Source organism: Pseudorasbora parva, chromosome 5 (genome assembly GCF_024679245.1).
Source record: "Pseudorasbora parva isolate DD20220531a chromosome 5, ASM2467924v1, whole genome shotgun sequence".
NCBI classification, from domain to species: domain Eukaryota; kingdom Metazoa; phylum Chordata; class Actinopteri; order Cypriniformes; family Gobionidae; genus Pseudorasbora; species Pseudorasbora parva.
The window spans coordinates 11,089,126-11,112,198 of NC_090176.1; the positions used below are offsets into that span (position 1 = coordinate 11,089,126).

The 23,073-nt window shown below is 40.7% G+C and overlaps 1 protein-coding gene and 1 long non-coding RNA gene across 3 annotated transcripts in view; both read right to left on the reverse strand.

The window, feature by feature from the left end:
• LOC137075054 (gastrula zinc finger protein XlCGF57.1-like) overlaps window positions 1-23,073 on the reverse strand; it is a 421,471-nt gene that overhangs the window by 350,261 nt on the left and 48,137 nt on the right. The gene's annotated exons all lie outside the window — the stretch shown is intronic.
• On the reverse strand, window positions 19,973-21,995 carry LOC137075060 (uncharacterized). The gene is made up of 3 exons (XR_010904981.1): window positions 21,591-21,995; window positions 20,748-20,817; window positions 19,973-20,655 (listed from the first exon to the last, which is right to left on the reverse strand). It is a non-coding gene; the product is annotated as an uncharacterized lncRNA (long non-coding RNA).

Sequence of the window (23,073 nt, forward strand, 5' to 3'; positions counted from 1 at the left end):
GAAGGACGATTTAATCTCGATCATCTCTCTATGGAGGAGGTACCGGTGAGCGTGTCGTCGTTTAACCGAGCACATCAGGTACAGAAGTCTGAAGTGACGTTGGGATATCTACGAGCCAGAGGGACCCATGAGATGGAAGGGTGGTGGATTCCTCTCACTGAAAGACTGCAGTGCCTCACTACAGATGTCAGCCATGCACAGTTCATCGTTGCTCCAGAGTGCATCGCTGTGTTCAGAGACAGATGTGGAAGGTATAGATTCTTTGACTCCCATTCCAGAGCTGCAGAAGGCTTGCCTCATCCTACCGGTCGTGGAACTGCTGTCATGTTGACTTTTACCCACCTAAGTGACATGACTGACAGACTCCTCAAGGTCTTCCATGATCGTGGTGACAAGGCGACATATGAATTCATGCCTGTGTCATTTGAAATGGAGCAACAGTCTGGCCAACTACCTTCACCATCTGTTTGTGAACAGGTATCTCAAGTGATTTCAGCTCTACCAGAACCAGTTGGAGCTGAAGAAGTAAATCTTCTTGACTCAGTAGCTAAAAACCAGGACATAATAGATAAAAGAAATAAGCACAGAAGGAGAAAATTGCGTAAATTGCTGAAAATTTCAAAACGACAACATAAAGACAACTATTTCTCATGCCGAGAGAAAAAGGTATGTCAGCTGTTGGCAATTGCATACAAAAAAAGAGAAGACATTAAGAAAAAGTACAATCAGGATCCTCAATAAAAAAAAAAAAAGAAAGACTATATGGCTAGGCGGTACAAAATAGATGAGGTTGGTCAAAAAAAGAAAGAATACATGATAAAGAGGTACAACACAAATGTCCTTGTGCAGTCAAAGAAGAAAGAGTACATGGTTAGGCAGTACAGCACCGATACTCTTTTCCGGAACAAAATAAAACATTACGTTAGGCGGTATAGCACAGATACGCTATTCCAGAAAAAGATTAAAGAGTACATGTTTAGACGGTATAGGACAGATACTCTTTACCAGAGTCAAAAGAAAGAGTACATGGTTAGGCAATATAGGACAGATACTCTGTTCCAGAGTAAAATGAAAGCTTATATGGCTAAGAGATATGCAGGTGACCCAGAGTTTAGAGCACATCACATTCTGCGATGTGCGCTGCGCAAGATGCAGAAATGTGTTGGTGATGCCTCATATAGGATTCTTCATCGGTTGCAATGCGCACTCAGGATTAAAAGGTAATACAGACAGTCAGGGCCGTACCCACCATTGAGGTCCCCAGAGGTCCGGACCTCGGTAATTCTCCGAGGTGTACGTTACATAATAGAAGTTGCAAACTAATAGCCTATTAAGGCGGTGTGTACAAACAGGTGTTTTCAATAGTTTCCAATGGATGCGCCGCACTTTTCAATAGCGCCAACAGCTGGCAGGTTTTGTCCATTTTTACACGCTATAGGCGTCCACAGTTCAACTTTGGGTGAACATCAATGTCCAATCACAGTGGAGGAGAGGCGGGACAAATGCCACAACCAGCAACCGGAGCTTCGAACAACGACTGAAGTTTGACATCACAACACCGCAAGAGCGCTTAATAATCAGGGATGCAAACTAACAACGTTTTTTTGACCTGGTTTTCTTGGAAGCCTTCAGTAAATTTACATTTACAACTTTGTTTTTACCGATACAGACGAAAATGAAAAGACTGCTTCAAACAAATCTCAGCTTTGAAAAGAGAAAAGATACAGGGCAAGAGAAGGAGACTGGGGAAAAAAGAAAGAGAAGATGATGGTGATGAGACAGAAAGAGCAGGTAGCCCACTGTGCTCAGAATAGAAAAAGCATTAGCCTACAATATAGTCCTAATTGCTACACATAATGTGATTCTTGTCTGTGAAATCCAGGCTAAAGTCTCATAATCTAATATTGAGATTAGGAGCATCACATTTTGATTTCACTCATTGGTTATATTTTCACATTAATTTCTATCTTTGACATGATCTTACTCATTCAACATTAAATATATCAAGGTTACATGTTTAAATAATGTTCTTTACATAATGTAAATCACAAAAATTTACTTTAGCTAGGTTTTCAAAGACGGAGTCACACATATGTCATCTTTGGCTCAATTTAACAACAAAACAGATTTTCTGAGTTTCTAACATTTAACCAGATTCTCATTTATAAAAATCTGTTGTCTTCTTAAAATAATTTATACTGCACACTGACATGGTTTTAAGTTAGCTAACATGGTTTTAAGTTAGTTAGTTGATTTTCTTATGTCTTAAAATGCATATGTAAAAGGGGGAAATGTTTTTTTTCAAACCCTCCAAAATTCATATTTGGACCTCGGTATTTAGAAAATCCTGGGTACGGCCCTGCAGACAGTACATCTGCTTCAGCCAGGAAACACCGCAGCCTTTGGTTGGCCAAGCGATGGAGAGTGCCATTAATGTGTTCCGATGTAAGATTCGGCATGGTCCAACACATGTCTGCACCTTCTGTCACAGAGCCCTGTTTCCGTATCAAGTCAAGGCCTGTAACAGAACGAACTACGGCAAAAAAACGTTCAAGTTGCCGCTTGACTTGCTTGACTGGAAAGTATGTCCACACCTGTGATCGTGCCTGCTCAAGTCCTTGCATCGTTCCGCTAGAGAGAAGAGAAGAGAGGAGTGGACTTGCCACACGTGTGACAGCCATCTTAAAAGAGGCCACATGTATTCAATTGCAGCAGCTAACTGACTGGAATTGCTACCCATCCCTGCGGAAATGCTTGAATTGTATGTCCTTGAACGCCAACTTGTCGCTAAAATTTTACCGTTTGCTAAAATAATTGCCTTACCCAAGGGAAGACAGAGAGCGGTGCATGGCTCTGTTGTTTGTGTGCCCTCTGATGTGGAGAAGACGGTCAACTCTCTCCCAAGACCTAGTAGTGAGTCCCAGCTACTGCAGGTCAAGCTAAAGAGACACATACATTTTAAAGGTTACCAGCACTTCCTTACCGTTAACATGCGTAACGTGCTTTCAGCTTTAGCGACGCTGAAAGCGATGCATTCCGAGTACAGGGACATCTCCATAAGAGAAACGGCGACGTTCAACTTAGATAACGAAAACGACGAGGAACAACAACAAGTCGATGTTGCTGAGCAGGACGAGCAACACGTTATTGTAGAAGAAAAAGACGAAATCCGACCGGGTCTCACGTTAGAGACTTGCATGCAGCCGCCTGACATTGTGCAAGAGATCTTGCAAATTTCCAACAAGCTGCTTCAGGATAACCGCGAAATCGAGCGATTGGTCCACAACAGAGACGCCACACGTTTCATGCAACCGCTGAGAGGTTCTCCAGCTTACTGGGAGAAAACTTTGAGAGATCTGCAGGCTATGATTAGACAGTTAATGTTGGACCCCAACATTTTTTTGCACGTTCAGCGCAGCCGAAATGCGATGGCCTGAAGTCATAACGGCGAGCAAGGCCCAGCAAGGTGAACAATTCGACTTTTCAGTGCTCGACTGGACGACGAAATGCGACGGGCTCCGGAGCAACCCTGTCACGGTCATGCGCATGTTTGAGAAATGCGTCGACGCGCTGATGACTCATCTGCTCTTGTCGCCCGCCCAACCCATCGGTAAAGTCGAGGATTACTTTTACAGAGTTGAGTTTAAAGCTAGAGGAAGCCCACATATTCATCTTCTTGCTTGGATAAAGGATGCACCAGAGTTTGAGAACGATCAGGTTAAGGACGTTTGTGATTTTATCGACCGATACATATCCTGCCGGTTGCCCGATTCCGACTCTGATCCTGAACTTCATCGCATCGTCACTGAAGTTCAGCTTCACAGCAGGAACCACTCCAAATCATGCAAGAAGGGAAATGTATTATGTAGATTTGGCTTCACTAAGCTACCGGTGACTAGCACCACGATAACTCGTCCGTGACCGCCACGTCCCGAAGAGGAGGACAACGAGGACACTTGTGCGTCGGGAAGCTGCAGGTTTGCAACCAAAAACGGTATCGCTTGTCCCCGACCGCAGCACCCCGACGTTGAGCAGAAGCGAAAAGAGGACAGAAAAAGGGCGAAGCGACGTGAGGTCGAACAAAAAGCGATGAGCGACACCAGAACCAAACTCAAGCCGGTGGCAGATTTTGCTTCTGAATGCCGCATCGTTTACGGTCAGCAAACTAAAAGGTAAAAATGTTCACCGGCTGCTAAACGGTATGGGATATTTCCTAAAAAGAACCATCAGTAAGGCTGCGGTTATTAGGTATGCGCGGTTTTCAAAAGAAAAACAACCCGAAAGATTTTACGGTAGACTAGTCAAACTTTATGTGCCCCATCGTTCCAACGAACAGCTAAAACCTCATAGATTTCCAACATATGAGCAGTTTTACAATAGCACATCTGTGGAGCTACCCACACACCCGGGTTTCCTGATGCCTGTTCGTGCCATCGTGCAAGCACACCAAGCGAAGTTCGAGAAACACAGCGAAGAAGTCGACAAGGCATTCGATCAGCTGCAACAGCAAGGACCATCCGAGAAAGCATGGACTGCTTTTGCATCTGAAGTCGAAGTCGACTGCTTGGAGTGCGTTGCGGAACGAGAAGATGTCAATCCGGATGGTGAGAATGTTGTACAAGACGATGTTCCAGAACACTGTATTCTTGAACACGGAGACGGATTCAGGGTACTCAGGAATGCTCTAGATGAGCTACGAGCTACATTGAGCGACGTCGAAATTATAATCATTGATGAAATCTCCATGATTTCAAAGGATCTTTTCGCCTACGTAAACTGGAGATTTCAGATTTCAAAGGCAGCAAGAAACCTTTCGGTGGAATCTCTATTCTCGCGGTGAGTGACTTTTACCAACTGCCACCTCTGGGTAAAGCCAAACCACTGTGCGTGTTCGAAGAGGATGTTTTGGACTTCTAGAAAAGACCATTTTCAGATGATTACCCTCACAGAGATTATGCATCAGAAAGAGGAACTTGCTTTTGCCCAGCTTTTGAACCGGCTGCGAGTTAAGCCGAAGTCTGACGACCTTTGAGAAGGCGATAGAGCGCTGTTACTTCAGGCCGTGAAGAATCCCGAAGACTGCCCGTGTGATGCACTGCACGTATTTGCCACCACCAAGGAAGTCCACAGACACAACTCAATCACAAACAATCCACGCTCTTCACACTGACATCGTCACCGTCAATGCCGAAGACTACAGGAAGGACCCAAGGACGGGAGGGATGAAGAAGAAAAAGAAGCCGGTTGTCGGAAAAAAGGACGACTTGCTCGAAACCGTTAAAATTGCGCCGGCCACCGAGCTATAGGCTTGAAGATTTTTAGGAGAATGTGAAGAGCCTTTTGGATTATTTGGAGATTGCGGAAAAACATCCCGTCATTGTCTGTGGCGTCTTCAACGAGGACCTCTTAGGTACGGGCAAAAAAACGGTTTTGGAATTGTTCCAGTCAAAGGGATACACACAACTGATCACCACAGCAACAACCAAAAAGCTCACACTCCTGGATCACATCTACGTCTCACATCCGGATTTGTGCCTTCAGGCGGGTGTTACATAGCTATCATACCTATCATAATCAGGTGTACTGTATTTTGCGTAGGTGAGTTTTTGTTGTAGATGGCTATTGTTGTGCATTTAGCTAGTATGCCATACGGAATCAACCCATTGGGCCACTGAATCTGCTTAACAACAACAGCTGGGGCAACAGCCTTAGTCCTAATGGGTTTGGCGGTGCGTATGGTTGTGTTGAGATGAGTCATACGGAACCATAACATGGGGCTACCTCAGCCTATGCTATGGGTTGGCGTGTATGGCTGGGTTGCAGTTTGATTGTGCGTTGTATGGTCAGGTCGAGGTTTTGTGACGTTTGGTACCAAAATAAGAGTATCGTTTTGCGGAGTTCGGCTCGTATTAGCAACGTATTAGTAGTGCGGCAACTCCAGGGAGGACACGGCGGCAGCGGCGGATACAGTATGGAGAAAATGTGGCAGCTCCAGGGATGACATAGACAGTGGCAGTGAGACATGAGGACAGCAAGGTAAAGCGATACATGGTAATGAACTGTTGTAATTTAATGTTTGTTGGGATTTTTTACCTTATAATACAAGTTTTAAGTTGAATTTGTGTTCAGTCTGTACAATTTGTATTTGATGCATTTTATGAAGTCCCCTTTTATCCTGTTATTGATATGTGCAGGAAGAATTTGGAGACGACAGCTGTGCTGTCTGTGACCGGATATCAGTGAGCAATACCATATAATAAAACTAAGTGTTTAAACATCTCACTTAAGTCACTGTACCACTGCACATCATAACCACATTTGGAGGAAACTGGGAAATCTAATATTGGTTTTGATGTTTTTCAGAAACCGGCCATTTGAAGTCAGAATGTCTGAGAAGAAGCTGGACACCAATATATGGGCTCATTTCTTTCTGCAAGGTTTTGTGGTGAATTTACTTTTATTTATCTCTTACTTTTTTTTTAGTACTTGTGTTTTTAGTGATCCCAATATTAATTTCTCAATTTCATGCCCAGGGGAAGTGTGTATGGCATTGAGGACAACGCTAAAGACTGTACAAGCAGAGGTAGAAGCACAGGGGTAAAGTATGTCAGCACTGAGCATGTCCATACTCAGGTTTGGTTCATTTAGTTTGATTTTAAGGTAATACAAATGCAAAAAAATAATGTGTAATACTAACCTGTTTTTTTGTCTCCTTGTGTGCATGTGTGTGTGAGAGTGAGTGAGTGAGTGAGTGTGTTAGATAAAGAATGAATAGAGAGTGAATGTTCCTTTCCAACGATCGCCACCTTGTCATCGGTGGAAAGGCTTGTGTGTTCCAGTGATCCCTAACGGCCGTTTCACACTGCAAGCATGAGCAGAGCACGAGCTTCACGTCACCAAAACTACACACTCTCTGTGTGAATGCACTCTTTGCTTGTCATGCACACTGGAAAACATACACACTGCTCATGCGATACTCAAGCTTGCAGTGTGAAACGGCTGTAAGAGTAAGCCACTCTGTTTTTACTTCGGTTTGGCTTGCTTAAGGGTGAGGTTCCAGACTAAGTGCTATCCAAATTGCCATTAATTAAATAAAAGTACATTTTGAACGTAATTACTTGGTTTTGTCTCTCTTGATCATTTTATAATCAAATATTATGCGGCTGTTACATGCAAAATTATCCATTCAATTCTCAGTTTCCAACATACTTGTGCATTACATCAACATCTGACGTTTGTGATAAATTGGCAAATGACCAGCCATAGTAATGAAATTGAGAGTCATGTTTAATGTTTATGATCCTTAGATCAACTATAATACATTCCTGGGATTCCTCATGTAAGTGAATCAGTACATATATCCATTTTGTAAATGTATGCTCCTGAATGTGATGGTGAGAAGAAAAAAAAAAAATATATATATATATATATATATATATATATATATATATATATATATATATATATATATATATATATATATTACTACACGATTATTTCTGCTATAGTCTATTTGCTGCTTAAGTGTAGGCAATCGATATTGATTAAAATAAGTATGCAATTTCTAATGAAATGTAGAAATTGAGAGGCTTTAAAGAAAACTTTTAATAAAGTGGTCAAAATAATTTCTGACCCCCTCGCATCTTTGAACTTTTTAAAAGAATAACATTACTGTATAAAATAAATATGCAACAAAATACATTGTTTAATACCTACAACAAGTAGACTATATCGGCTACAGTACAGTTAAATGTCATCTTTAAGCAAACGTCATGAGTGGAACATGCATTCATAGAGCGGATTATTAATTATACATTAAATTATGCAGTTTATTGCGTAACGAAAATATAATTAATAACCAGGGGGAAAACTACACACACACACACACACATATATATGTGCTATCAATTGTGATGTGCTCTGAAGCGCTGTTGGGCTAGCCCAGGGCTATTCATATCTTACCCTGGAGGGCCAATGCGGTGCAGAGTTTAGCTCCAACCTTAATCAAACACACCTGAACTTGCTAATCAATGTCTTCAAGATCATTAGAAAATCACAGGTGGGTGTGTTTGATCAGGGTTGGAGCTAAACTCTGCACCACATTGGCCCTCCAGGGTAAAATTTGAATAGCCCTGGGCTAGCCTATCAAATGCGCAATAGACAATGACACGTGACAATGATACTTCATTATAAATACCGAGGCAACCGCTGCTGCTTCTTCACTCTTCTTCAAGATGGCTGATCATCGCGTTCCTTGTGTCTGGGTTGTTGGTAGCTCCATTATTAGCAGGCTGCACTCTCACGTGTGAGCACAGGGCCTGGACAGGAGCCTTGGTCTTAGCGCCAAGGTGACTTGGGAAGGCAGAGGTGGCAGATGCTGGGAGCACCTGCTTCCAGTGTTGCGCTCTCTCTGGGCCAAGGCTCCTGCTCCAGAGGTCCTTGTCATACACCTGGGAGGGAACAGTCTGTGCCGGGAAGGCCTCAGCCATATGGATTTCCTTCGGGAAATGAAGGCCGACCTGGTGGAAGTCTTCAGACCGTTCCCCGACACCAGGATCCTGTTTTCGGGCATTCTGCTACGTTTGAACTGGAGAGGTCAGACTGGCAGGACGGCCTACGGGATCGAGAGGAGGCGCCGGTGGCTGAACAGCGCGATATCTGACTTCTTGGCAGGGAGACGGATACGCTGCATTCGGCACCGAAACATCGGCGTGTCTCATCTCTGCAGAGGCGGAGTCCACCTGAGCCCTGAGGGTAACGAGCTTCTGCGCAGCAACATCACAGAAGCTCTGCGGGTGGAACTCCGACAATGAAGCAGCAACAACGGCTCTTTTAAGAGCCACCCACTCATTCAATTAAAGAGCATTTTTCCAAGTGTCGAATTGTCTTCAAGCGTCTTCACGATAACTAATGTTCTAAATATACTTTAAAACAGTTGCCATATATAGCTAAAAAAGTAACCTTTTCAAGCTAAGAGCATGGAATAAAGCAATATGCCCCAATAAGTGTATAATAAATCTAAAGAAATGTTTCTATAAATGGAAAAAAATAAGATAGTAAAATAAAAGATCGCTTTTATTTTATTTATTATTATATTGCTGTAGTGAATGCAAGTGTAGTGTGCAGTAAGTTACAGGTCTGCGCCGGATTTTTTTTCTCCCGCTTTCTGACTGTTCCGACCAGACAAGGCTCTAAATTTAGAGCTGATTTAAATTTTTCTGTATTTTCTTTCTTTTTTTGTAATTATTCTACTCATTGGAAAAGTAAAACATAATGTGTTTGCATCTATAATCCCTTAATCATAAGTGTTATCATGCTGTCTGCCTTGGACTAGGGCAATGGTTGGCCCGGGAGCTTTTCTTTTAATACCTATTAGTGCTACATTGTTGTGTCATATCTAGTGGCGCAGTTAGTTAAGCGGTTGGTTTATAATGCATCGTTTTGACGCGATTGACATGGCTTCGAATCCGCGTTCGGCAGAGTCCGCTTCTTTCCCTTTTGCCATCAAATAAGGCATCAAATAACTGAATAAAGAATATATATTATCTTTATAGATTATAATTATATAATAATTATAATTAGTATAATTATAAATTATTATATAATTTATCATCTTTATTCTATATAACTGAACTGCTGCTTCTACATTGTTTAAATATATATATATATATATATATATATATATATATATATATATATATATATATATATATAACTACACGATTATTTTCTGCTAAAGTCTATTTGCTGCTTAAGTGTAGGCAATCGATATTGATTAAAATAAGTATGCAATTTCTAACGAAATGTAGAAATTTAAAGGCTTTAAAGAAAACTTTTAATAAAGTGGTCAAAATAATTTCTCCATTATTCGCAGGCTGCACTCTCACGTGTGTGCACAGGGCCTGGACAGGAGCCTTGGTCTTAGCGCCAAGGTGACTTGGGAAGGCAGAGGTGGCAGATGCTGGGAGCACCTGCTTCCAGTGTTGAGCTCTCTCTGGGCCAAGGCTCCTGCTCCAGAGGTCCTTGTCATACACCTGGGAGGGAACAGTCTGTGCCGGGAAGGCCTCAGCCGTATGGATTTCCTTCGGGAAATGAAGGCCGACGTGGTGGAAGTCTTCAGACCGTTCCCCCGACACCAGGATCCTGTTTTCGGGCATTCTGCCACATTTGAACTGGAGAGGTCAGACTGGCAGGACGGCCTACGGGATCGAGAGGAGGCGCCGGTGGCTGAACAGCGCGATATCTGACTTCTTGGCAGGGAGACGGATGCGCTGCATTCGGCACCGAAACATCGGCGTGTCTCATCTCTGCAGAGGTGGAGTCCACCTGAGGGCTGAGGGTAACGAGCTTCTGCGCAGCAACATCACAGAAGCTCTGCGGGTGGAACTCCGACAATGAAGCAGCAACAACGGCTCTTTTAAGAGCCACCCACTCACTGGTACAGTAGTCCTGAAAGATGTTCTCCCAACTCTACTTTACAACAATTTAATTTCATTGTCCATCAGCATTTATTTGATGATTTCTCCAACCCTGTGCTCATTACTGTGATTATGCAGACAACCTGATTAGGTTCTTCCTTGAACAGTTTAGGACCTTGTATGGGGTTGAGGAGATGGTCTAAGTCCAGTGTCAGTGTCATCTGGCAGATGATGTGAGGAGGTTTGGTCCCTTAGACTGTGTCTGCATTTTGTTTTGAAAACTTCTTGGGCCACCTCATAAGAAAGGTCAGAAAGCCACAACACATTCTCCAGCCAATAGCTCATGTTTTAGAGAGGCACTCTACACAGACCAAGTCCACTTACCAGCCAAATAAAACAAATTCAGTGGGAAGCGCTCAAATGGCCTAACAGTGCCAGATGGTGCATCGGAATTGCAGTACAAAAGGGTCACACTTGAAAATGCAATAAAATGTAGGACGGGAGAAAAATGCATGAGGATGATTGATGGACAACTTGGATTGGTTGAGAACATCTTGTATGACACAACCACAGATGAAACGTTCATTCTACTTAGAGGGTTTTTGGATCTGGCCCCACTGCACACAGAGGCAATTAATTCACAAGACATTGGCATCTTCACAGCTTGTGAGCTAGCTTGCTGCAGAGGTCAAACTGTACAAGCTTTTTGATATTGAGGCAAAATATGTTTTGCTTCCACTTGGATTGGGATGTGCAGCAACCCCATTCCTGCATGTATATTAGAGCTTGCATTTAAATATTAGTGTATCTCTGCCTGCTTTTTTTTAATCCGTTCTTTTGTTTGTAGCACATGAAATCATTCCGTTCTACTGCACATTGGTTATAATCACCTCAAGTGATTATGTCAAAAAATAATACAAGACTATTAACTTGAAAGACACCTAATTGACAATAATGTACACAGATTCTATGATTGTACATAAATCACACAAGATGCCAAACAACACTGATTTAAAAAGCAAGTTAGCATTTATCAGAAGTAATTCTACTTTTTCACCTTTGTATTTGTAAGACATTGCATCTAATTAATGCTGTATTATATTTTCTTTTTTGCATAAGATGAAGTGACCATTTTTCCATGACGTAGATTTCTAAGGACGCGGAGAGGTGGATGTTGTAAGCAGTAGGTGAATGGCTACTATAATTATAGAAAATAGTTCCACATATGCCACAGCAGAATACTTGCAAATGTGCGTTTCCTAACATTACAGTGAGGTATTGTGTTGCTGGAATTGTTAACGATGATTCAATGAATCACCTATTGGAGATTTTTGATTAACATCTTATGAAATTGTAATAAATTATGTGCACTGCAAATGCATGCCACTTTTCACCTGCATTAATCAGTTTGTATACGCCTAAATCACCTCAGATGCTGTAGATGGCTTTAGTTGATGGCTACTAATTTAATTTGATTGGTATGAGCCTGTGATTGTTTTATTATTCTTTTAATATTTAGTTTCACCATGTGTATCTAAAAGTGCCTTAAGAAGTTATAATTTTTAGAAATATGGTGACAAATGTTCAGCTTGCATTTCACAGTCCTGAAACTGTGTGTATATTTCTTGTTCTGTAGCAGATTATAAGAAAGCGAGACAGAAGGCTAAAAAGGCTGAGACATCCTCCTGTCTCAAATCAGAAAATGATAGCATGCTGGTAAAGTTTAATCGGAAAAGGAAGTGTGTCATTGGTTTTGCATTAATTATAAAACTTACACAGATGTAAATTCCTATAGGAATGTAGAGTGGGAAATTTCAGTTTACAACCTTAGCACCACCACCTTTTTACCACCTTTACCTCATTCAAGAAGGCAGCCAATTACATGATTTCAATTATTGTGCAAATTATGTTGCACAATAACTGTCTCACCATCTCCTTATTTGTCTGTCCATCCCTCTGTCTGTAACTGTCTCTCTATCTCAACAGCAACAGAACGACTCAAAAAGTCAGCCAGCAAATCTAAAAGAAGAGGTTGCTGTAATCAAACAATTGTTATTGACACTGACAAAGCAATCCTCTACGGCTGTAGACCTGCCAGAGGGTACCCATTTACCCCTAAAAAGATTGAGATTGGCCTGCTACAGTGCAATGGCATATTTGGTTTTATTAAATATTTGGTATTTAATACCTCTTTAAAAGTTGCTTTTGGCAGAAAGAACCTGCTAAATGAATAAATACATAAAGGATTGAACTTTTTCATTAGTTTCATTATAGCAGTCTTGTGAATGCATTAATGTTTTACTGATTTACTTTAGGCAACGTATCTGGCAACAATTGGAGGCACAAGCCAAACCTCCAACACAAAACAGGTGCTTCCCAATTCTTATTTGTGCATCCTCGTTTCCTTTCCTCGCTCCTTAGCTCCGCCCCTTCAGGATACAAGGGAAGGACGCGAGGACGGAGGAACTGAATGAAGTGAAATGATATATCCTGGCTCCCTTTAATGTCACTTTAAAGCGGCGTCATTTAATGACGACTGCACCACTGGATTTAGTCGGGATTCCTGTACATTAGAGATAACTATTTATATTATGAGCTTCACCCTCCACAAAATACCACATTTGTCCATATTTGAATTAATATTACCAGTTATTAACAACGAATTCAAGTTATTAATTTCTATTTGTTTCTCTACTTGTTTCGTTCATTTTCTTGTGCTTTGATATAATTCTGCAACTGTCAGTTGTTGTCATTTGACAAACATTTGTGTTTTATACATGTAAAAATAATAATACTAATGAATAAACTGTGCTCGATATGAAGGGAGAGGAGAATTAATGCGTGCGTCACATTTGGTCAATAAAACAATTCCACAAAGGATACTCCAGTGTCTCCTCGCTTATGACTCCTCAGGAAACCTCCTCACTCCTCGCAGTGCAATTAGAGAATTGAGATCTGAAAGATGGCTGAGGAGCGAGGAAACAAGGAGGGATATTGAGAAGTACCCCAGGTCTGCATGCTGACCACCCCACTTGCCCAGCAATTGTGCTGGAAGGGCTCTGGCCAGAAGATGGCCTTTGGGGAGATGTTGGTCTGCAAAGCAGTAATAGCATGTAATGTTTATATGGGATAAGCACTTAAAACAGGAATGAAAAAAGGAAACAGGAACAGTACTTGTTTTGCACAACCCTTGTTTTGTTTTTAACATTTGTAGTTCAATTGTTTTCTTTCTCACTTAGATGCTGTGACAAAAAGTGGCCAAGCCACTGCATATAAGGTGGAAGCCTCAATTAAAACGTGGCTCTGTAATGCAAGGGACAGAGATGGGGAACAGCATAGAAGGGCCAGAACTGCAGTGAGGGAAATACAATGAATCAATTAAAATTTACTTTTAAATGTGTTTTAAGTGTCTGTGTGTGTGTGTGTGTGTGTGTGTGTGTGTGTGTGTGTGTGTGTGTGTGTGTGTGTGTGTGTGTGTGTGTGTGTGTGTGTGTGTGTGTGTGTGTTTGTGTGTGTGTGTGTGTGTGTGTGTGTGGTTTATTGCAGTTTTAAACAGTTCAACATATTATTATTAATTATTATTATTAATGTCTGTCAGTAAATTATTAAAAAAACATGAACCTTGGTATATTACTGCGGGCATCTCTTTTAATAATGAATTTAAATAAATGTGGTAATTTGTTCATATAAAAACATTTCGATGGCTCTACTTCATTTAAAGTGACGGTGTGCTAGAACGAACGAGACGTAACTTAAGAAAACAACCGTCATTTTAACCCGTCTCTTAAAAAAACATCAGTTACAGCTTTAACTTTTTAACTTGGCAAATAACCATGGTATAAGCGGGATAATCCACGGCTAGCCATGCATTAAAGGATTTTAATGCACGGCGTAGAGGCGAAGAGCCGCCCGATGCGAAGCGGAGGGTGGTTGCCTCTTACTTGTACTCGCTCTTGTGATGCTTATGCAGGGCCGTTTCTAGCCTTTCTGGCACCCTAGGCGAGATTCATATGTTGCCCCCCCCCCCCCCCCCCCCCTTTAAACTACAACTTATTAAGTAAATATGACTTCCTTATTTCATGGGCATATTGTACATGCATTAATCGAATAATGTAGCTAGGTTTATTATCACTGAGATCACAGATGTTGGGGGGTTAGGGGGCATGCTCCCCCGAGAACATTTTGATTTCTGTGATCTACATATGTGTATTTTAAGATGTTCTGAAGGCCAAAAAATTAGATAACAATAGCTTGAAAACCATGTCACTCGGCTCCGCTGCGGATTAAAGAACACAGTGACACAAAGACTAAAAGACGGGACGAAGCAGTAGCCGAAGCCTTGCGCCAGTTTCATGTTTTAAAGGTTAATCACATATTTTTTTAGCGGGGGCTGATGCATAAGTTCATAAAAAAGGGCCTAGTGAGGCCCATGGTTATGACAGTATTAGCCTACTTGATCAATGTACACTAAACGGCTATCTCTGATGTAAAAAAAAAAAAAATTCAAATGAACTGCTATAATGTTCTGCAGCTGTAATAAATGAGCATGGCGTGTGGTCCGTCCAGTACTAATATTCAGTGTAATGTTTTGCTCAACGTTATGATAGAGCGACCAGCTTAGTAGAGAACAAGTAACCAATAAGTAGGCTAACATACCTGTATATTTCGCTTTCTTTATTTATATTTCCTCTTTTTTCTTGTTACGATACTGAGCTGAGCTGGCTTTGACCTTTTCATGATGATGAAACTAAAGCACGCTGTAACGAGTAGAAATATAGTGTGGCCCCTTTAAGAGTTGCGCGCTCCCTGCAAACGAAGTCTGCATTTTGTGTATGTACGAACTGAGTCTTGAGCTCCCATGTGTGGGGATTATTTTCTGTTTTCTGTTGCTAACAGTCAGTTATTTTGTTTTATTAAGTAATGCTGTGGACGGAAAGGGAGTTTGTGATGAGAGTTCAGCGGGGAATAAAGTGATGTTAATCGCCTCCGTATGCATCCACTCCAGTTACATTAAGTGAGCTATCCGCATTTTTCACTCGGACACGAGCGCTACCACGCCACAGATGACGACGTTCCCTGCCGCCCTCTACATGATCTCATTTCATTACAGCAGCGCCACTATCACCATGGCGACTTCACTCCAATAATCGCAACTAATCATAATGCCTTGAAATAGCAAAAGTACGAAATATTAATAATAAAATATATATGAAATAACTAAAAAATCTTGTTGGGGCGGGGGCTCATTGGCCCCCAGCTGTTGGCGCCCTAGGCGACCGCCTAGTTTGCCTATGCCTAGAAACGGCACTGTGCTTATGGAAATTCACTGCATTTTATAACTCAACAATGGTGTTAAAACAAATGCATTTTATGTGTTCAAATACATGTATGAAATATAGTGCATTGAAAAGATTCACTTAAAACATATAATTTTTACATTCAATCTATTAATAAGGGATGGGAATTTTTGTCAATTTCTCATTTCGATCATTGATAGGTCTCAAAAAACGAGTACTCCAGTGACCATGGGCAAGGCTTGTGCGGGGGGTGGGGCATCTCCGTCATGGAGATATAAAACTATTTTAAGACTGTTAAAAAAATTCATTTTTGCCAAAAACATGGGATGTCTATGAAAATATGAACATATGACTATAAAAATAACTACTAGATTATGATGCCTAAATGTCTTTGAAAAAGAAACGTAACGTATTAAATAACCCAGTCAGTAATATTGGATATTGTATTTGAGCTGAAACTGTGAATACACCACCCTGCAGACCTTTGCTAGCGGATTAATAAACTCCAAACACATCCTATATATGATTAATCAGATTAATAAAACTCATTTTGAATGTGCTCCTCCCTTAACAATGCTAATACAAGGGCAGCGAAAACCATAGATAATTTACAACACTATTACAATTGTGTTCTCATTATAATGATATGTACATGACAGATTGGTGCTGGTAATTTTATTTTTCATGATCAAAGTGATTAGACATCACTGCACATTTTCGAATCAATAGTGAGAAGCAACTTTAAATAAAACAGGCATACTGATCAAAAACATGAGAACAAAATACCACTGCTGCAAAATTAATATCAGCAATGATTTTGAAAAGAAACAGCCTATCTAGAAAGAATATGACGGGCTGTCATGCTGTTTGTTGTTCACATTTGAGCTGAAGAGAATGAATAGCACCGCTTTGCCTGCTGGTCATTAAACTCAACCAAACACATTTTATATAAGATTAATCAGTAATAGACAACATGAAAGTAATCTTACAACTTGCATCTGCAGAAAAGGAGCGGATGCGCACATTAAAGGGGGGGGTGAAACACTCAGTTTCAGTCAATCTCATGTCAATCTTGAGTACCTATAGAGTAGTATTGCATCCTTCATATCTCCGAAAAGTCTTTAGTTTTATCATATTTATAAAAGAAATATGGGCTGTACCGAGTCTTTCCAGAAAAAACCGAGCGCCTGGAGGCGTATCGTGTGGGCGGAGCTAAAGAATGACAAGCGCGCAAAGCGGTGACGTCCTCAAGCGTGGAGAAACCCATCTATCTCAGCTAATACAGATAATGATCCACAATCAAATCTGAGGCTGAAATAAATTGAACAGGAGAAACGGCAACATCAGGATGTCCGTCTCTGTGGTATGTACTGTATTTAGGGGCCTCTGTGTGTCTTTACGCGCAGTTTATGAGGACATGATTTGGTTTATGGACTATTGTATGTGACTAACGTTAGACCTTAGAGGTAGCAAGCAAAACGGTTTTGCACGTCAGAGTCAGTGTAACAGAACAACAATGGAGTAACCGTTAGCGCATTTGAATGACGAAGCACGCGATCGTATCGTTTACTGATGTTTACTCATGCGACGGTAGCCAATAGCAGAGACATTTGATGTTGATTTACTCACTGGCTGCTTCCAAGGACCGAACCTTTATCGCTGGGACCGCTCTGTCAAAAACACACTTCTTTGGTATGATTTGGTGAAGTCCTGTGACAGCAGTGACCGTGGAATCCACTTTGCGACGCGACTGAAGCGATGCCTTAAAGCTTCCCGTCATTTCTGCGTTCAAAACGGTTCAAATGCAGCGCTGCCTTCCCGGAATGCTGTGCTGAAGCGTTGAAGTCGCTCGACGTCACCCATAGGAATAAAGTGGAGCGCGGCGCGTCATAAGTGTTCACGGACGACTGGATCTGCACCTGAGAGACTGTTTACGCCGTGCATTTCCTCTCTCTCCCTCTAGTTACGCGCGCGCGCGCACGCACCCTACCGGGATAAGAGCACGTACGGCCCATACAAGGACCTTCCGCTCTATTTAACGTCAAGTAGACCCATACTCGAAAAAAACTCGCCGAAACTTGTGAGAAACCGGAAGGAGTATTTTTAACACAGAAATACTCCATCAAACGTCCAACATTAGTTTTTGAAACTTTGTCTATGTTTAGGATGGGAATCCAAGTCTTTAAAGGTGTAAAAAGCTCAGTATGCATGAAACAGCATTTCACCCCCCCTTTAACTTGACTGTGCATTGTCTAAAGTAACTGTCATTGTGGATTTTCTTTCATTGTGGAACAGCTGATACACATGTGACCGGGGATTTATATTAACCACCAGGAACACATTGAGGGGTTCTATTCGTCTACGTTTTTTTTCCAAGAAAATGATTCACTATCAAAAATGGCCTCTCAACTTTAGTTGAGATGAAAGTTCACAAAACGATCAGGAAACGTGAAAAAAAAATTCAGAGCTGAAGACTCAAATTTAACTTCCTCACAATTCCACATTGTTGTGAGTGAAATGTTATATATATATATATATATATATAATGCAAAAATGGAAAGAAATCACAACAAAAATCTCTGAAAAAGATAGAAAAAACAAAGATAAAGAGTAATGTAACATACCAAAACAAAAATGTGCACAATACAATACGACAGTGCGAATACTGTACCGAAACAACAAAACAACATGAGTACATTTTTATATTACCCACTTACACATCATTGGAGTGAAATGTAAGGAAATCACACTCACTTAACGATCAGCTCCTACATATCACCACAATTCACTTCACAAGGGCTGAAATCACCAACATTGTTGTACACTGTGTAAGCAATTACATAACAACATTACATTTATTACATTTCTTAATGCCAAATTAACAAGCCTACACCGCATGGTGTAACGTCATATAATCGCGGACATTATAAACAACATAACCTTTAAAATATTACTGTTCTCTGAATTAACACAGAAAAATATACATCGACAATTGGTATTTATCCCGGATATAATCATACAACACTGTAGTTACCCGTGGATGATCACAAAACAATTTCCCAATTTCCCGAGAGTGTGCGCCTCTCACACTGCTCACGGACAAAATGATCGATGTGAGAGGGACGCATGCGCATTGCCTTGCACGCAACACACACAGTGCCACCTGCTGACGACTCCTGGAAAATACAGATAACCACTGTTTAACCCAAGTAGAGGTAGGTAACTGATGACTGGAGCAATTGGCGTGCCATGAGGTCGGAAATGAATGGGGCGTGCCGCGAGGTATGGGGCGTGCCGTGAGGTCTTCTCGTCTTTTTAGTCTATGACCAGGGCTGCGTTCGGAACCGCATACTCATTGAGTAGGTACTCAATTTCAATAAGTACTTACTTAACGAGCGCTGAAAGAGTAGGTACTATATATCCAGATCTCGTTAAGTATGAATGCGATCCGCACTTTATGCGCCATGTTGACGTTATCATGTGACCCATGACGATATCACAAGCGCAACAACTCGTGTGACAGGTTTAATTAATCTGTATATTGGTTTAAACGTGCTAATTTTTTGTGGTCTTTTTTAAGAAACAGCTGCCCATTTATTTTGTCATTGTACTATAAGAAATACATTTTAACCCTACTAATCTGACAATTTCATCCCTTTTTATCCTTGCAAAACCCCCAAATCGTGATCTCTTGAATATGTTGTTAATTTCTTTATTTTATATGCAAAAAAATGTCATCCACAAGCAAAAGTGGGCTAAATCTCCTTTATATTTCCCTCTTTTTCTTGTTAAATTTAACTCCTGTTTGATGGCTTATGAAATAACTAAAACAAACAAATAAATAAAAATTATTGCATTATGATGATTTATTCAAGATATCTAACCTTGTTATAGTTTTTTCTCTGTATATAATGTACATAAACCCATTAGTTTTATCATTATGATTGTTCGTTGTTAAATATACCACCATGCAATTATAAAACAATTAAAAAAAAAGATATGAGTGACAGGTGCAGTAAGAGCTCAGCATCAGTAACTCCACACCCCGACCGGTGCGGTTTCCCTCAGTGTTTGTACTGTCTGCTCAGAAAAATCTTTCAGCTGCTCGGAGATCTCGCCTTTGGAGGAAACTGTTGATTGTATACTCGAAAAACGTAAGTAATACTATAAAAAATTTTTTAGATTTCACCCAGAATGAACTGCACTGCTAGCACACCCACAAACACTTACAATAATAATGACAAATGCTGACCAATACTTAATTATATTACCTTTTTATATATATATCGTTTTAGTAAAACATACAAAAGGCAACTTGTCATATGACATAGCGATGCATGCCATGAATACACATTAGACAAATGCAGCCAATGTGAATATGATGTGAATCATTTTATTTACTGACAACTAAGGAAACATGAATGAATGAGTAAAATAATTAATAAAAGTAAACATCACAAGAAATGAATAAAAGTCAACACATGAAACAACGCTTTATTCAAATGTATTGTTCTAACGATCACACATACAGAAGGTGAACGCCACATCTGCTGCCCGTCTCAACACAGGTGTGCCAGTTCTGCAGCTTTATATTCATGAAGCAGTTGACCAGCGTGAACACCTTCATCTGTCCTAGCCATCCATCATGGCCCTCATAGCGTTTGGACTTTTGCGGTGTAGTGGGCTTTCTGGTTTGATCTCCGTAACCGTCACCACCAGTGTGTGCTTGAGCAAGGCTCTTAGCTCCAGGGGGATCGTCCCTGTAATAAGTGCACTGTTAGACGCTTTTGGTCTTTTTCTAGATGTCTCACTGGCTCTGGGTTTACTGAGGATGAAGAGACCACAGCAATATCTGGCCCAGATGATGCACTAAGGGCAGGTGAAGTGATGGAGGGTCCAGGATCCTCAGTGCTCACACCCGTCTGCTGACATCTCAGATCCTACAAAAATGCACAAACATAATTCAAAAGCACTCATTTAAACAGCACAATGTCATTTGATTTCTGTATTAGAAGTAACTAAATGATATTACTTTATATTTTTGTTTCAGGTTTTCCCCACACATGACACCCGTGTCTTGCAGGCCCTGCTCCACAAAAGCTCTGCAGCAAATACAGAGCCATCAAGAATCAGAAAAGTGCTAAAATAACTGTTTGAAATAAAATACAACTTAAGATTTAAATAGATGTTTATTCATTTCTGTAGTATACTGAATCAAAGCCTTTGATGACAGCATTCCTTTATCAGCCGCTCTCCACCAGATAAACACACACACACACACACACACACACGAGCTCTTCTGTCCCTGTAACATCAGACAAGATTACCGTTACCTATGTGATTTATGTTCAATACTACATTTAAATGTAGTTGCTGATGTGTTAATGTTCATCAGTTTATCAACAGTACTAATGGACAAATTAAATTGATAACTTCTGTTTAGTTACTTTATGTAGATTTGTTTATTTCCATTGCTCAGGTTCATGTAAAGTAAGCAGAGTTGACAACAGTGAACTCTACATTATAGCGCACACACACACACATCATTCTGATCTATTCAGATGTATCAGATGTCTATTTTATGGTGTGATGTGCTCATCTGCAATACTTATCAAAAATTCCTGTCAGATGTTAAATAAACATTTAGTAAGTATCTTTATCTTTAACATGCATATGTAATCCACTTTGGAGACGTATGTGTGTTACTGGAGCTCCCCTGTTAGCTATAGCCTACACAATAAAACGTGTTTTTACAGTACAATCACAACTATTTAGACAACTTTACACCTTCAACAATTCAAAAGTTTACTCTACAGAAGCTCAACAAACGTGATTTGAACACAAGAGAATTGTGATTTTCGTTTGTAATACTCACGTTTGAAAACACCCGCATCACTTTCCTCCACCTGACGTATCCTTTCCTGTGGCCTTATGGGAAGGCAGGGATAGAAAAGTATCCGACGATGAGTGCTTCACAATCTGGGCGGAGCGCAGTAGGCCATCCGGGGATTTCTCGCCTACTCTTTTATGATTACTGAGGTTTCGAACATACTACTCCTTTCACGTACTGTTTTCGCCTACTATATAGTAGGTTAGTAGGCATATTCGAACGCAACTTGAGTACACGTACGTCCGAATCTCGCGAGAAATAGTCCAAACGCCTGGTAGTTCTCGCCTACTCTTTTATGAATACTAAGGATTCGGACATACTTTTCGCTCGCCTACTGCTTTTTCCATACTATATAGTAGGGAAGTATGCGGTTCCGAACGCAGCCCAGGACGCGATATTTTTTTTCCCAGGATGGTAGGGGAAGGTACCGCCTTTTTCGTCTATGATTGGCTAGAAGGGCTCTCCTCTGATTGGTTACACATCTCATCGCAGGCTGTAAGCTAGTCTGTTTTGATCGTCTTTAAAACAGAAGTAAACGAAGTCAATCACATAGCCTACACACACACGTTTGTTTTTGTGACATAACCGTATTTTCTATCCCCTTACACTGCCCCTAACCCTACCCATCACAGGAAACATTCTGCATTTTTACTTTCTCAACAAAAAAAAAATCATCCTATATATGATTTATAAGCATTTAGAAAGTGGGGACAATGTCCTCATATTTCCCCCTCTCCCTGTAAAACCTCTCATACCCATGTCGTACACATTTGTGTCCTCATATGTCTCAAAACATGCCCACACACACACACACACACACACACACACACACACACACACACACACACACACAATTACTATGTTTAACATGCACTAAATTGTCTATTACTAGCATGCAATGTTAGGTTCACAATAAATAAAATCTGTCATATTTGTATCATACTGTGGTGTCTCTTCTATGAAATTGGTCTCTTCTATAAAATTGCCAATGAAATTGTGGACTTGAAATATAAATCTGAAGACACGGATATGTGCTTTTCTTAGTATGTTGGATTGACTTCGATCGTTTCTGTTGTAAAGACGATCAAAACAGACTAGCTGACAGCCTACCATGAACGTGAGATATATAACCAATCGAAGGAGAGCCCTTCTAGCCAATCATAGACGAAAAAGGCGGTACCTTCCCCTACCATCCTGGGGAAAAAAATATCGCGACCAGGACGCGAAAAGCTTCCTGATCAGCATAACAGCGAGCCATAAACTGAATCACTATAATTAAACAAATAATTATACAAGATAAAATAAATTTCTTTCACTCTAGTGAACTAGGGAGCTGATTGAGACGCAGGGTATGTTACCTTCGAAACCGTCTGTATGGCGCGGGTTACGTGACGTCATCACCACCGCGACTTTTTTAGGATCAATCATTAAAAAAAACATTCATACTGTTTGTGATAAATGCACTTTT